Below are 15912 nucleotides of genomic sequence, written 5' to 3'. Positions count from 1 at the left end.
GATTTATCGAGGCTAAGACAACTTCACTATTTTGGCAAAACAACTCTCTATTTTTTGAAGTTTTCTCTTCTTTCTCAAATTCTAATCCTCTCCTTTCAAACTCATCATTCTCTCTACACTTCTTCTCTCAATTTTATCACCTGAAATTCAAGAATTGAGCTCTCCTTATATAGGCAATGCAAGTAGAGGGATGGTGGAAGACAAAGTCGAAGCTTAATGGAGCATTTGGGGAAGATAATGGAGCAAATAGAGCACAAATTGAGTTAATGGAAGACAAAAATAGAGCATTACCTTCAATGGATCAAGCATTAGGCAATAGAGGTTGAGTATACATACATTCAATGCATGAATGGGTCAGAAAATGGGATTGTGAAGTGCCCCACCTGAACGAACAAAAGTTTGAGCAAAATTGTCTCTGGATAGTAGACTAGGCAATCAAACGACTAGACAAAATTTTGTCATTTTGGTTCGGTTCAGTCCAGCTTCGCTCCGGTTGTCTGACAGGGCTTAAACACTTGGCCAAAGCAGTCTTAGGGTTGGGAACAAAACTAAAATTCCATTGGATTTTGTGGGAAACTCATTCTGATTATCATCATCGAGTAATTAAAAGAAAGCACCCGAGTCTTAGGGCTGGTCAAAATGAAGTGTCTACAGTTGCCTCTCTTTGACAGAGCTCAAAGTCATTTCATGACGTGAGTGAATGTCAAAGTGCAAAGATGACCCTTTTGACAAAGCCGTAAGACTTGGGCAAACAGACAAGATGCAAATGTAGTTAGTTGAACTCGAAGGTTGCATGCGTATCCCTTTGCAAGGAATCAAACCAGCGTAGTTCATGGGCAAGATGTAAATGATTTGCTAGTGCAATTGAAAGTTGGACTTACAAGTTTCGTGAAGCTGATTGTTTTTTTTTTTTTTTTGAAAGTACATGATTTATGCAATGTTATATGTAACATGTAATATATGAGGCAAGGCTTGTACAAATGATATGAAGCATAACAAGGGATACAATCCAAACAAACTCACATGAGAGAAGAAAAAAGGGTTTTAACAAGCGATACCCAAACCGTACCTCAATACGAAATAGGGGATTGATTTCAACCGAGTGAAGGAGAAAAGGGCCTTAACCAACAAGCAAGACCTAAACCACACCTCAATACAACAAGAAAGTAAAACATAGTGTTCTCTAATTGAGATTAGTTTGGAAAACCATTTTGCCTCTTGGAACAAAAAGTTTAGAGTATGGAAAATGGTTTCCTAATTGGGAGGAACCATTTAAGGTTTTTAAAGTCCTTAAAAGAGGAGCATATCCTTAGAAGGGAAACCATATAAAAGAGTGATCAATGGAAAATACTTAAAGAAGTATTATCCCACAATGTGGGAAAACATGAGATAAGAAAACCAAAAACATATGCACATACACAAAAGATGTTCTATTGAATAACTATTAGGAATGTACAAGTCAGAAACAAAATACAAGATTTCAATCGTTTTGAAAATACAAAATAAAATTGTTCCATGCTTGTAGGACATTCCTACGGTTAGATTTGCTTTGCTAAAGGTTGGCTAGAGTAGATTTGATGCTAGCAGGACCATTTTCTACTTGAGTTAGCAAGTCTTGCATGTTGTGCTTGATTTTTGATTGTTCTTGCTTGACAGAGGCTCTTTTGGCTCTGACTTGTGCTAGTTGAGCCTCCAAGTGGGCTTTTTCTACTAAGGGAAGGTTGTATTGAGCAATGGTGTCTTGGAAGGCTTGGGAGGCATCAGTTAGAGAAGTAGCCCCTGACTTTACCTGATTGACTTGAGCCTTCTTGGCTTCTGACTCAGTATGATGCTTGATGATGGCTGAGATGTGTTGAGGGAGGACATCCAAGAAGCTTTGAAAGGCTTGAGCTTGATCTGAGTAAAATAGCCTTGGTAGTAGTGTTTGAATAGACTCAAAACACTTGGTAAGTTCAGAAGCTCTAATGAGGGCTAGCTCATCAAAGGATTGGCTAAGCAATTGAAGAACGTGGTTAGTAGTCTCATGCTCTTCTTAGGATAGTTGGTTCAGCCTCTCTTCAAAATTGAGGTCAGTAATTGATTATTTAAGGTTGGAGGCCCAATAAGAGAGTCTCAATGGTAGGTGGAAATGAGGTAGTGACAGGAGTTGTTTCAACCTACATGGAAAAATTAGAGGTGATAAGTTAACTTATCCTTATAAGTTAAAGGTAAGAGAATTACGTCAATTTGGGATACAGTTGTCCCTATTGGAAATGTTGTTGACAAATTGTTCCCTTTGCGTGGACTGTGAGATTGAGTTGTTTGCACACCCATTTCAGTAGTTGTAGGAGTATGGGATACATTTCCAAGCTGCCAAGACTCAAGTTAGAATGTATATAAAGGTATGACTAAAAGAAATATGGAATGTTTTGGAAGTTACCTCTTGGAAAGGGCCAATAAAAGAAGTAGTTGGTTCTTCCAAACCAATATTTTCAATTGTAGCAATTGGTGGTTTGATGTTAGGGGTAGCAGCAGTTGTACCTTGGTCAATCTCAGTTGCAGTTAGATGAATTGTTGGCCTAGGTTGTAATGGAGAAGACACAAAGAATGTGTCGATCGGAGGAATATGGTGTTTGTTGAGCAGGCCTGATCTTAGTGAAATAGGCAAATAGCCAAGCTTGGAAAAACCAGAAGAGGAGACCACAATTAACATCAATTTCCTTAGTGGTCACGGTGAAAAGACCCTTATATAGTATGGCCAAAAGGAACAGAGCAAAGGCCAGTTCTATGCCTTCTTGAATACAAGTGACAATGGGTAAGTATTCCTTGGTAACTTTGAAACTAGGAATACAAAAAAAGAATTGGCACAACCATAGAAGATAAAAGGCTATCTCGTCATCAGTAGGTTCCAGACCAAATTTTTGGTATTTCTTCATGAAGCTACCATAGCTTATATTGGTAACTATGTTGAAATCAACCTTAGAGGGGGTTAGCAGTACACTAATGTGTTGGCCAATAATAGTCAAATGTACAATATCTAAAATAGTGGATGAAATCATACCACATTTTAGCATCATGGAATAGCATGAAGTGGACCAGAAACTAACTGCAACACTGATTGTCCACTTGGCTATGTCAAAAGCAAATGTCAACAGACAGATGGCATCATAGATGCCTAAGGCTTGCCATAGGTCTATGTCATACGTCATCATTGTATTTACCCAAAGTTACCAGTCTGCGCTAGGCTTCTTCCATGAGCACAAAGGATTGTAGCTAACACCCCATTATTGCCAAGCCAATTTTGCCTTGTCAAGCAGCAAGCTTTCTGTTTGGGCGATTGGGAAATATAGAGCCAATTCGCCAGGAATGGTGTTGAAGAAAGATGGCCCTAGCTCTCCTTGGGCAATAGTGTTTCCAGGGATAATGTAGCTATTGAATTTGTTAGTTCAAATGGTGTCTTTGATCTTAGAAGGGAAACGAAGCACTAGAGCAGGTTAGAGATTTTGGTTGTTTAGCTTTCGATTGGGATTAAGTTTTCTTGGGAGCCATGGCTAGGATTTCGCAGAAGCTGAAGGGATGAAAGAGAAGTAGTGTGGAGCGAAAAAGCAGAAGTGGGGTTTCAATTCAAATTCCTAAGTTTATATTGCTTAGGTCATTTCTATTTTCTGGGCCATCTTAGTATTGGGCTTGTAGATAGGCCCAGTTCTTTTAATTAAGTCTTTGTTAGGTTTGGGCTTTCAAAGTTATCCATATCAATAAATATTCATTCAAGGCAAAACCTAGTTTTACCTTAAATGAGAGGGGCATTGTTGGCACCATAAATTTGAAATCTTCTGTCGATAGAGGCATAATCAAGTGCAGTAGAGGTCCAAGAGTCAAGGGCATCAAGTTAGTGGCCAAAAGGGTGTGACAGATGACAACTTCAGAAAGAAAGAGAGTTCAAGGCAGTTGCAGTAGTTGCAGATCATGGGAAGATATGGGAAGCTAGGAAAATGACACGTGGCAGCATGGCAGGCCAGTGAAATCATATAAAAGCTATGTAACTCCCCAAAATAATTTCAATATATCCATTTGTAGACACCCCATTTTTGACCGCCCGCAAGACTCAGGTGCTTGCTTCGATACACTCGATGATGAAATTTGAGTTGTGTGCTTCGAACTCACAGCGATTTGGATTTAATCAGGCTCTCGAAATTACCTCAAATCTTCAACATTTACCTTGTTTGAACTTGTGAGTTTCATTTTTTAACCTTTTTCCACTCTAAGTTGAGTTTGAACCAAAAAAAACAAGGAAGGCATCAACGCCCGATCGTGCATCAGTGATGGCCAGCCGTGGCTATGAATGGCCAGCCAGCCTTCAGGGCGAAAAACACTATTCTAGGCGAGAGCCCGCCAGTTGTCCATTTTTGAAGATATTTATCACCTTTTGAGCTCGAATTCTATAAAAACTAAGCTGTGTGATTGTTTTGAGGGTTGAACAAAATTTAGAGAGCCTATATACACCTTGAGAGCTCTTTCCTCTTCCTTCTTCCATTGCATGCAACCTTTGAGCTAACCTAGCTTCTTTGTATCATCTATATACTCCATATACAACCTTGTCTCACCACCTTAGAGTCTTGGTTGATCTTGGAAAAACATAATTCAAGCTTAAGAGTGGGTTAAAACCAAGTTTGAATCACAAACAACAAGCTTACCCCTTGAAAGGTATAAGTTTGTTTTCTTCTCTATTGCTTTCATTTCTTCCATTTGCTTCATATTTCTTACTAATTTGTATTGTTTTGAGTCTATTTAAAGTGTTCAAGGTTAGGTTTGAAGGGCTACCAAAAGGGTAAAGAGAGCTTGCTCTTTCTACATCTTTACGTATAACTCAAACCCTTCCTATTCCATTCTTTTTCTTTGATATTTACACTGATTTTTAGAGTTTTCAAAGGGCCAAAAATCATGTTTTGAGGTTTCAAAAGTAGAGGGGTTAGGCACCCTTCCTTCCTCTTGTTTACTAGCCTTCATTCATTTCTTTATTGTTTAGCTTTTTAAGCACTTTTCATGCATGTCTAGCCTCTGTTTTTTTTATATATTAAGGACTGTTTTAGGGCTATCCAAGCCTTTTAAATTGATTCATGCTTTGTTTGGTTCATTTGTGATCTCACAAGCTAGCATATGTAACTTGTTGCATGTTGTTCTAAGCAATCCTTTACTCATTTCCATGTTTAAGAGTCTAAGTTTAACAATCAATCCACCATCCACCTTTTTCATTCTTAAGAATGATTTCAACTGATTGAGGTTGTTCAAGATATGTAAGAGAAACTTCTACCTAATGGCTTATCCTTTTCGAAGATTCATTGCCAACGGTATAGTCTTTCTCTCATGCTTTAGAAGAACCTCTCATTTGACATTACTTCTTGTTTAGAGGACATTAACATCACCATGGACAAATGGACTAAAGAATGGCAAGGCTTAATAAAATTGGTTTAAAACTTGGATCAACACACATAAAGAAAGTGGCTTAAATTGCTTTAACTTGGCCGGACGTTATGCCAAGTTACTTGTGTCAAGAGTCGTCACATGCTAATCCATGACATTTTGAAGATTCTTGAAGCGTTGCAACCTCCTTCTTTGAGTTCATACTATGATAAGAGGGAATGGTGGTCTTATTCTTTGCATTTTATTAACTTTTGTCCAAAATTGCATCCGAGACCATCAAGCAATCATGTTGCTCATTGATGGCTTTGGAATCAATTTCAACCTTCTCTCGAGGCTTTCCCATGACAGATAATGAAGAAGGGACAAACAGTGCTTGAGAATGCTCTATCTGCACTGGTTTCACCTCAGAACACAAAAATAGAGTTTTGCAAGAAATTGATGCACGGCCGGCCATCAGCGATGTACAATCGGCCCTCAATGTATGGCCAACAGTGTAGTTTTGCAAAAAACAGAGGCAGTGGCCGAAGGTGAAACAGAGGTGGCTTGGGCAGACAGAGTAGTTTTTAGGCGCTGCACATGCAACCTTCATCCATCTTCCATTACGCTCTTCTCAAATGCGATTAATTATTTCATTAGTGTTATTATTATCATAGTTGTGAATAATCTTGTTGTAATTAATTAGTGATAGCAAGTCAATTTTATTCAAGTGTTGTATTTATTTTAGTTAATTAGTGATAGCTAGTTAATTAATTCAAGTGTTGTAATAATTAGTTAAGTAGTTTAGCTAATTTCATTCGATTTTGTAATAATTAGCTTAATTAACTTAACTTTAATAAGTTAGTTAATTAGCTAGTTTGTCTGTTCAGACTCTCCTTCCTGAGAGCACAATGTAATAATGTATATGTCTTCCAACCCCACGTCTTTCTCTTTTTTATTTATCTGTTTTTGATGGTTAGATTAGGGCATCACGTTTCAATTAGCATATCGCATATATGCATTCATTCATTTGTCTTGCATACACCGAGGCTCAGTTCATCATTCTAACTGCATTGTCATTTATTACATCACTGAATATGTACTTAGACCACATGTTACCAAATTGTTGCAAATAACATGTTAAGTAGCTGAGCCTATTTTAGTTGCATTATTGCATGCGTTGCATTAGCCATCTTGAATAGTTAGGTATTATGCATATTTTTCTAACTCTTTTATTTTATCTTAACTTGGAGTACTAAGTGGGTTTTTAGTGCTTTAGCATACTTGCATAAATGTGAGTGACTGCCATGATTAACATGCTTACCATGAGGCTAAGTGCTTACTTGTTAAATTGTTTGAGTGCCTGTGGATGAAGGCTTGTTGCTTGAATTGGAATGATTCAATGAATGTACGTTTAACCCCACTTTGTCAAGTGGCAAATTCACAAACTTTAAGCCCACTTTGTTAAGTGGCAAAATCAAACCCTTTTCGAAAAACAAAAATGAAATTGAATTGTTTCAATTTGGGCAAACTAGTCTATACTTGTGTGTGCGCATCACATAGTAAATGCTAGCGTAATAAACCGGAACAAGAACATATAATGTTGATAAAAATCATATCATGATTAGTAAAGGCCGATCTTTGATCAGGCGAGCAGGGGTACTCAATTTATGACCTTCCCCTCTCGTACCTAAGTTCTCGAGCCAAGACAATCTTGGTGATAACAGACATGTGGTCATTTGCACGAGTCATGGGTTTCCTAAATTTTTCCAAAATAAAATGTTTAGGTGGTGACTCTATATCTGGCAAAACAATCCAATTTTGGCATTTTTGATTCAAAATTGATTTTCTAAAAGATTTGTCAGATTTGGACTCTTTGGTGTTTATCAATTTCACATTGCACTTATAAGATTAGATTCAGAACCGCTGGAGTCCGAACTGTAGGGCTTATTTCGAACTTCTGAAAGGGGGCACGAAAAAGTCGAGCTACACCATCTCATAGCAACTAATAAATAGCAAAATGATTGAATTGATAAGCTTTCATTAATCAGAGTTTGATATAAAAAAGGTGACACATGCGATATACATTCATAAATAGTACATCCTGAATCTACAGCATGTGTTACAAGTTAGTGAAAAGAAATGAAAGCTAAACAGATAATCATATGCCTTAAAGGCTTACATCTTTCCAAGTCAATGCTTGGGTACATCAAAAGTGAGTCTTAAGCTCAATATAGATAAAGCCCTAGGCTTGTACAAAATTAATTACAAAAATATAACACTAAGACTTTAGCTCCACAGTCCTCCCAAACTAAGTCCTTGGTAGAGACATATCACCAGCACCTGAAAATGTTTTTCCCATATAAGGTGAGCCAAAGCCCAGTAGAAATGCTACAATACAATGTACAAATCTTAACAAAGCCATGAGGTTTTATGCATATGCAATGCCCATGCTAAAATTTTTTACATTTCTTTCCAAAAACCATGTCATGCCAAGTTTATATCACAATTCTCAAAATCATGCCCTTTACAATAGAAAACAGGGGGAAATCTCAAACCAGTACAACCTTTCACATATATTTTGTTCGCGAGAAACCGTCAAATGACACCAATGTAAATGTTGCCTATACAAGCGCTACTATTTCCATTTTACGGATATTTCATCCACGGGAATCGGCACCCATGTATACGCTCATTTTTCGAGACTTTCACCCTCAACATACAGGCCAACTTGATTTGGTGATACACACCTCTTTCCAACGTTCACCAATTTTTCTCAATATCATATACATTTTCAATGTAATGAATAAGCAACAATGTTCAATGCGCATGGATGAGAAATTAGTAGTTCACCTAATTCTCATGAAATTTCTACAACACTCATAGGTATCCTCTACAGATAGCCCAAAACAGATATCTCTATATAGATAAATGAATTTCATTAAAGATATCATTTTTCCCAATCTCAAAATGGGAGTGATAACACATATCCAACTCCACCCTCATCATTATTATCATTTCAATTTCACAATTTCCATATCAATTCCATTTTCTCTTTACAATCTCAAACATTCACATTTTTGGGAAAAAATCCCTTTCTCTTTAAAAATCAATTTCAATATAGGAAATACTTCATTTCAACATATATCAACCTCAATTTTATACCCACAAGCTTTTCCAAGAAACCATTTGAAAATCCCTCTTTATCATTTTGATTTCACACCCTAGGTTTTACTAAAACAACCCAAACAACTATAATCCTTTGAAATAGCAAATAATTAAGGTAAAACTTATACAAGAGTATAGAGAATCCCTATCTCAAGCTTAGAAGACAAGAGAGAGAAAGAGAGAGAGAGAGAGAAAAGAAGAAGAAGAAGAAGAAGAAGAAGCTTTAACAATGCCGAAACCCAACTTTGCTCAAATGAAAGTAAAGCTCCAAGTGAGCTCTACATTTTTCTCAAATGGAGTAGGGTAGAGAAATCAATTGATATAGATGTTTTAGAAGAGAGAATGTGAATTTTAGAGAGAAATGGTGTAGATCTAGGGTTTTTAGAAAGTTTAGAGAGAGAGTGAAATGAAAAAGTGTTGTAAAAAGTAACTTTTATGGACTGATATACGCGCAGTCTGCTCGATCTCAAAAAGTGACGCTTGAGCGTCAGACACAAAAAATGTGACCAATCGAGCACGAAAAATTGATGCTTGAGCATGAAATACAAACTCCCAGTACTTTTGCAGACAAAATACCAACATTTGAGCGCAATAAGGGTCGCTTGAGCCAAGACCGTTCGAGCGCAAGAAGTTTTGCTCGAGCCTAGAATACCACTTTCTAGTACTTTTACAGACCCGTAAAAGTATTGAGAGTTCACAAAGACCGCTCGAGTGCAAGAAGTGACACTTGAGCGTAAGAGCAAAATTCTGGGCAACAAAAGTTTGAAACCAAGCTACCAACCTGTTCCAAATGAAACTAATACAACCCAATTGCCCAACTCAAGGAGAAGCAGTGGAAAACAAGGCAAGAACAACTATATAAGGAGAAAAAACCTGAATCCAAAAGTCAAACGGGTCAAGTTTAAACCAGAGACACTATAACCTCCCCCTTTAAGGAATTTCATCCCCAAAATTTAAATCAAACATTTAAAACCAAGTTTAAACCAATTACAACAATGATAATCAACTAATCTCATTACCACGACCCGTCCACCGGTCATCCATTCATATTAACATGATAAATAAGTTCTCACTACTAAATATACAATTCACATTTCCAAAACTCTCAACACATGCTCAAGTACCAACAAATAGGTCCAAATACTTCTCACGGACTTCCAACTCACATTCCCAAATTGCTTCCTCAACCCCGTGATGTTTCCATAACACTTCACTAAAGGAATTGTCTTACCTCACAAGACTTGATCTCAAGTATCCAAGACTCTCAGCGGTCTCTCCTCATACGAGGCATCCTTATCTACCTCTAACTCGGTCCAATCTAACATGTGTAATGGATCTGACTCATACTTTCGGAGCATACCAATATGAAACACGTCATCAACCCCAGAAAGCTGTGGTGGCAAGACCAAGTGATAAGATGCCTCTCCAATCCGCTCCAGGATCTCAAAAGGCCTGATAAATCTAGGGGATAACTTTCCACTCTTCTTAAATCTCATCAAACCTCGCCTAGGTGATATCTTCAAGAAGACGTAGGATGTGTTTGGTTTGTGTTTTGAGATAAATTTAAAAAAAAAAAAATATTTGGGGAGAGTTTAGAAATTATTTTGGTTTGTTTGGTTGTATATTTTGAAAATAGTTATGGAGTTTGGGAGTTTGGGATGATTTGATATTTTGTTGTAGTTGAGTAGATGTGTATGAGAGAAAAAATGATTGAGAAGGAGAGAGAAAAAGTGATTGATTGATGTGTAGGAAAGAGAAAGTAATTTTGGAAAAAACTTTCAAAAAATTTGAACCAAACAAAATTTTGGAAATTTTTCTCAAAAATTGTATCTTGAGATACGAACCAAGCAAGCCCATGATCTCCTACCTCAAAGGATAACGGTCTCCTCCTACTATCGGCATAGCTCTTTCCCGGGCTAACTCTAGACGCAATGTCGGTGTATCGCCCACGTCGGCCCAACACACAGGAGATTTACATGGTTGGCCATACAAGGCCTCAAACGGTGCCATACCAATACTCGACTGGAAGCTATTGTTATAGACAAACTCCACTAAGGGAAAGTGCCTCTCCTACGACCCCTTAAAGTCAAGGACACAACCCCGAAGCATATCCTCATGGATTTGAATAGTGAGATCAGATTGTTCGTAAGTCTGAGGATGATAGGCGGTACTAAAAGTCAACCTGGTGCCCAAGGCATTCTGTAGGCTCTGCCACAACCGAGCCGTAAAACACAGATCTCTATCCAAAACGATAGTCACAGGGACCCCATGAAATCAAACAATGTCCCAAATGTACATGTCGACTAGAAAATCTACAAAGTCATTTGTGCGTATAGGTACAAAGTGCGTTGACTTAGTCAATCGGTCAATTACCACCCAAATGGCATCATTATCCCGTTGAGTCCTTGGAAGACCCACCACAAAATCTATCGTGACATGCTCCCACTTCCACTCGGCTATAGGCAAGGGTTGCAACAAACCCACTGGTCTTTGGTGTTCGACCTTCACTTGTTGACAAGTAAGGCACTTCGACACAAACACGACTACATCCTTTTTCATCCCCTTCCACCAAAATTGACGACTAAGATCGTGATACATCTTTGTGTCTCCCAGACGCACCGCAAAACATGAATGGTGAAACTCTTGGAGTACATCCTCTCAACAAGACTTCGGCACGAAAAAACGGTCAAGGTATCTAGCACTCAAGTCAGAATACACGTTCAAGCCTTTCTCTACCTTTTCACTAGAGATCTTCTTCCGGAGGGATTCTACCTCAAGATCACCCCTCTATGCTTCTATAACTTGGCTCACAAGGGCAGGTTGTGCAACTACCAAAAATAAGGTTGCAGACTCAATGGACTCGCCAAGATGTAGGTCAAACTCACAAATAGCATCCAACATTTCCCATTCCCAAATGGCAATACTAGCTACACTACCAATGGAATTCCTACTCAAGGCATCGCCCACAACATTACCCTTTCCCCGATGATAATGTAACTTGAAATCATAATCTTCTATAAACTCCATTCACCTCTTCTACCTCAGATTCAAGTCTTTTTGTGTAAACATATATTTCAAACTCTTGTGATTAGAAAATACTTCAAACTTCTCACCATACAAATAATGCCTCAAATCTTCAAGGCAAAGATCACCACTGCTAACTCTAGGTCATGAGTAGGGTAGTTCCTCTTATGCGTTTTCAACTGTCGTAAGCCATAAACTACTACTTTCTCCCCTTGCATCAATACACAACCCAAGCCTTCCCGTGATGCATCACAATACACTGAATAACCCAAACCCCTCTCCGGAATAATCAATGTTGGAGTAGTGATAAGCCTAACCTTAAACTCTTAAAATGACTTCTCACAGGTCTCACTCCACACGAACTTAATTCCTTTCCCCGTCAATCTAGTCAATGGTAAAGCTAATCTAGACAAATCTTTCACAAACCGGCGGTAATACCCGGCCAACCCCAAGAAACTACGGACCTCAAAAGCATTCTTAGGTTGTTCCTAATCTTATACAGCTTTTATCTTGGATGAATCTATAGTTACTCCTTCCCCAGAATTCACATTTTTCGAACCTAGCATATAGTTTGTGAGCTCTACGCAACTCAAGCACAACATGTAAGTGTTCCTCGTGTTCCTCCTTGGAAGGTGAGTAAATCAGAATATTATCAACAAAGACCACTATAAAACAGTTTAGGAACTCGCAAAAGATCTGATTCATCAAATCCATAAATACGACGGGTGCATTGGTTAGCCCAAAAGGCATCACTACAAACTCATAATGGCCATACCATGTACGGAATGCTATCTTCTGGATATCTTCATTCCTTACTCTTAACTGGTGATAACCCAATCTCAAGTCTATCTTAGAAAAAAAATAAGACCCTTTCAACTGATCAAACAAATCATCTATATGAGGCATTGGGTACTTGTTCTTAACAATTACCCGGTTCAACTTCCGGTAATCAATACAAAGCCATAAGGCACCATCCTTTTTCTTAATGAAGAGAGTCGGTGCTCCCCATAGCAACGTTCTAGAGCGGATAAAACCCTTGTCTACCAATTCCTGGAGTTGAATCTTCAACTTACTAAGCTCAACGACTACAAATCTATATGGTGTCATGGAGATCAATGCCATGCTAGGCACTAAATCAATTGAGAACTCAACGTCACGGTGAGGTGGTAAACTAGTAAAATCCTCAAGAAAAACGTCTGGGCATTCACAAACTACCCTCGGTAAATCAACTCGAACTTTGTCACATTCACTACCCAAGAAGTTTGCGAGGAGACAACTAAGCTCACTCTGTTCACGCGGATTATACACTGGTGATAAAGCTCTATCGACTCTATCCCCCATGAAATAAAAACAAACACCGCTCAAGGTACATACAGTAACCCTCTGACAATAACAATCTATGACAGCTCGATACGATGACAACCAATCATGCCCAAAACAGCATCAAAATGTGATATGCCAATTAATACAAATGCAAAAGGAAGTCAACGACCGGCAAACTCTATGTCACAACGCCGACACCCCTATTCCAAAACAATCTCACCACCAATAGGTGACTCTACACTAAGTAGAGAAGCTAGCTGAGCCAATTCTAACCCCAATGCTGATGTAAGTGCAGATGAATGTTGTAGCTTGCTTTTCATTTTTCTCGGAGGGGTTTAGTCTCCTTGGATATGATAGCCCTATAGTTCGGACTCCCGTGGTTCTGAATCTGCTTTCACAAGTGCAACATGAAACAAAAAAACACAAAAGAGTCCAAATCCGGCAAATCTTTTGAAAAATCAATTTTTAGTCAAAAATGCCAAAAAATATACTGCATTGCCAGATTTCAGAGTCGTCACCTAAATATTTTTAAAAAAATTAGGAAACCCATGACTCGTGCCAAAGGCCACTTGTCTGTCATCACCAAAATGTCTCAGCTCGGGAACTTAGATATCAGAGGAAAAGGTCGTGAATTGAGCACTCCACTCACCTGATCAAAAATCGGCCTCTACTAATCATGATGTGATTTTTATGTACAATATATGCTCTTGTTCCGATTATTATGTTATCTTTACTATGTGATACACGCAAGTATAGACTAATTTGCCCAATTTGGAACGTTTTGATTTTATGTTTGTTTTTTTTGAAAAGTGTTTTGAATATGTACCACTTGAAAAAGCGAGATCATTTGTACACTGATCAAATCATCCCAATTTAAGCAAATTAGCCTCCATCCACAAGTATTCAAGAGATATATCAACTAAACATTTAGCCTCATGGTAAACATACTTGACATGGCAACACTAACACATACAACATGCTAAAACAAGAAATGCTCACCTAGTACTCTAGGGCAAGCCAAAGAAGACTGAAATAATTAGAAAAATGTGTGATCCTAAATAATGCAACATAACTAATGCCACACATATAACATGCAATTAATAGGCTCGGCTACTAGCATGGCACATGAGTCAATTCAAGACATGCGACAAAGCACGTATTCGAGTAAGGAATTTGAAATTGACATTGAGTAGTATGATGAGCTAAGCCCTTATGCATGCAAACATGGCTATGTACACATGGAAAATGCTAAGGAAAATATGATGCTATACAACCACGATAAGTGGATAAATAAAAAGAAGAAAGAAATGGGGGTTGGAAGACATACACAGATTATTACAAATTTGCCCTCACGCAGGAGGGTCGGAATGTCCAAGTGTCTGAATTAGCTACTTATTACAAATCCAAATCAATGAATAAGTTAGATTAACTAATTATTACAAATTCAAATGAATCTAAGTAATTAGTTACAACACACTACTATTAAAGCACTAATTTCACGAGCCACGGGAAGTAAAGAATTGCATATGCACGAATGGGAATATCCACTCGAAAACTCCTCTGTTTCGCTGCCAGAACTATTCTGTTTTGTAGTCAGAAAATTTTTTTGTTTTCACCCCAGCCCTTGCTATGTTCTACCATAAAAATGGCACTACCTATGAAAAAAATAGAGTGGCCGATTGGCCTCAAAAAGTGGTCGGCCGGATGGTAGGCCGGCCGACCGGCCACTGTTCTCTGGTACTGCCCTGCTGCAATAGAATGGAAGCAAAGCAAAAACAGAGTGTTTCTAGGGGATGTTTGTCCTCTCTACCTCTACCTATCATGGAATAGATCAATGGAGGGGTAGACATTTGCAAACCATCAATTGTCATAAACTCATTGCGTGATGATTTATGAATCGATGGGACAAAGGCTCAATAAATGGAAATAAAAAACCAACAAATCCTCCTCCCTATCATGGAGTTACCTTAAGGGAAGTGGTAGACATCGCTTCTCGAATAATTAACATCACTAAAGAGTATGGAATAACTCGAGACGCAATAGGTTCAATTAACGTCCTATTGAACCCAACTTGATTTTATATTCTTATTTACCACTTTTAGTCCAATTTTATTAGCCTTTTTTTTATTACATTTCCATTCTGTAATCATTTTGTTCAAAAGTAGGAGTTATGTCCACTAATGAAGAGAAGTGTCAAACAAAAAGTTGTTCTTGGCATGAGAGAGATGTAATGCTCTGGTAATGAACCTCCAAAGAGATTAAACCATTAAGCATGTAAGGTCTCTTTCTCACGCCTTAAACAACCATTAATTGTTTGACACAACTCTTAAGAAAAATGAAGAAAACCAAGAAAAATGGGAGGTTGCAAAGATAATTATTACAAGTATGAGTATATGTATGAAAACTAGGAAATAATAGCTATCAACTCAAATAAGTTGGTGTCTAAGGCCTAAACCACCAAATCTATGAGGGCTTACAACAATGCAGGCATAATATTCAAAGCATAAATGAAGTAAACACATAAAACAATCCCAAAACTCTCAAAACAATGCTGGAATTAGTATGAAAAAAGTTAGAAAAAGTGAGCTAAAATAAAAGAGAGTTAAAGCTAGAAAGCAAGCCTAAGGAAGGGGTGGCTAAACCCGCCATTTTTGGACCTCAAAACCACATATTTTAGCCTCGTAAAACTCTAAAAATTAGTGGCCAAAAGTTGAAAAACAAGTGGGAAACACAAGGACAAAAGCTTGAAGAATAAGGTTCAAGGAAGAATGGTTAACCCCTCCACCTTTGGTAGCTTTAAGTCACAAGCTTCAGTCCATGAAAACAGTTTAAAAACAATACAAAAATAGCAAGAAAAGAGAAGGAAGAAGTAGTGTAAAAATAGCCAAAGTCATACCTCTTGAAGAGAAGTTACTCTTTGATTCACAAACCAACAAGTGATCACCCTCAAGAGCTGAAATTTTAGCTCAAGAACCTCAGCAAGGAGACCCAAATTTTTTGTTTAGGAAGTGTATATAGAGT

The sequence above is a fragment of the Camellia sinensis genome, unplaced genomic scaffold (assembly GCF_055761805.1).
Source record: "Camellia sinensis isolate YWXY unplaced genomic scaffold, ASM5576180v1 Unanchor3, whole genome shotgun sequence".
NCBI lineage: Eukaryota > Viridiplantae > Streptophyta > Magnoliopsida > Ericales > Theaceae > Camellia > Camellia sinensis.
Note: the sequence above shows the minus strand (reverse complement) of the source record.